The following is a 1,948-nucleotide window of genomic DNA, read 5'->3' as shown; positions in this document are numbered from 1 at the left end:
AGTGGATGGGTTGCAGGAACATAGGGTAGGTTTAGAAACAATGCATGCCATAAGACTACAGCATACTCATGCCCCCACATGCATACATTCCCCACAATACTACAACTATCACAAAAACTGTGGTCTGCACCAGTAAAGGCACTTGGCTCTGGTTGTGAGTGCTGGCTGCTGGAGTGTCCCTTGTTGACACCTGCCTGCGTGCTCTCAGGTCTGGAAAAGAGGAGCAGTTCAAATGCTGCAAAGAGAGCCTACATTAGTTTGCACGGGTAATACCGCGCGTGGCTCACATGTGTCTATGCAGCAAAACTTTGGTTAATAGCCTGGGTGGGCGTTCATACAACATGGGTGCTGCATGTGGCTTTCAGCATGCAAGCGTAGGACTCCGGGGGCCGCATGTGGCTCTGATCATGCAGCTTTCTGTGGACTGGCCGCACGTGGTTTGGTGCATGCGAGTCGCACGTGGCTAATTTGAATGCAGTGTGATGCTCTGGGTGTCCGACAGCCAGTACGTTGTCCAAGCAGTAAGGGGCTGCCTACTATGGTTCTGCTGATGCACGGTTCATGCAGGAAGAGTCTTTAGCATGCATTTGTCTGAGCGCAACACTTAGCTTCTGGGAGACAGGGGGTCTTCTCTGATTGGGCTATGTTACCTTTGCGTGTTCCCCGGTTGCTCCTCTCCCCCTCTGTGCCCTGCAGTACTTATCTGTAGCGAGCGAGGGGCCGGAATGACGATTCCTTGGGGCCGGAATGACGATTCCTTGGGGCGTGGACCCTCTCCTAAATGCGTCTTGTCTGATCTAATTCTTGAGGCTAAGCCCTGTGCTCTATTCAATGTGCATGCGTGCGAACGTGCCACTCCCAACGTGGCATGCATATTGTAGTTCCTGGTCCTAAGGCTGCTGGGTAATGTAGTCTGGAGTACTTTTCTCCTACAATGAGGGCAGAGAAGCCTTCTATAAGGAAGGGCCTGTTTTGGGTTTCTCAGGATGATTCTTATGGAAGGCTCAGACTAATCTAGGGGCATGGACATTGTGAGCTGGTTCCTAAGACCGGTCTTCTGGGCCATATCCAACCCAGTCGATGAGATGGTATATATATGCTCATCATTGCGCCATGGGGAATTTAGGATAAGCCTGTACCTCATATTCTGGATACCCTTGCACCAAGATGGGTGAAGGTTTGGTAGTGTGAATAGTGGAGCGAGCTGGCTTCAACAAGGACACATGGAATGTTGGATGTATTTCCACTTGACTAGGGAGTGCCAATCGTACTGCTACTGGGTTGATCACATCCGTTATGGTAAAAGGGCCTAGGTTGCGTGGTTGTAGTTTATGGGGGCCCTTCATTTGCATGTTAAGGATGGACAACCATACGCGATCCCCTTGTTTGTAGTGGGGGCTGTTCCGTCGCCTATTGTCGGCGTACTGCTTGTATGTCGGTTTGGCATGATCTAAATTGGTCTGGATGTCCGCCCAAATTTGTTGTGCATGTCCATGTTGCCCTACTAACGTGGGTAGGTCTGATTGAGGGAGTGTAGCCGTCATGGACAAAACCCATGGATGAAATCTGTATACACTTTAAAATGGAGTGTTTCGTGGAACTAGGTACGGCGTTGTTGTATGCAATCTCGGCTAACCAAATGTACTGAACCCATGACGTTTCCGCATTGGAGGCATAGCACCGCAGGTACTGTGCCAGTTCCTGGTTCACCTTCTCTGTTTCTCCATCCGTCTCTGGGTAATATCCCAAGGATAGACTAACTTCCGTGCCAATTAGTTTACAAAATGCCAGCCAAAACCGAGACGTAAACTGTGGACCCCTATCGGTACGAGTTGGTAGGCCATCCGATAGCACAGCAAGTAGAGCGCTCGCTTTGGCATTTGTGCATAGCCTGCTGATGCAGGTTTGAATCCAGACAGGGCCAAACTCAGCCTTTCATCCTTCCGAG

Source organism: Ambystoma mexicanum, chromosome 8 (assembly GCF_040938575.1).
Source record: "Ambystoma mexicanum isolate Mex_15411 chromosome 8, UKY_AmexF1_1, whole genome shotgun sequence".
NCBI classification, from domain to species: domain Eukaryota; kingdom Metazoa; phylum Chordata; class Amphibia; order Caudata; family Ambystomatidae; genus Ambystoma; species Ambystoma mexicanum.
This window is presented reverse-complemented; position numbering follows the sequence as displayed.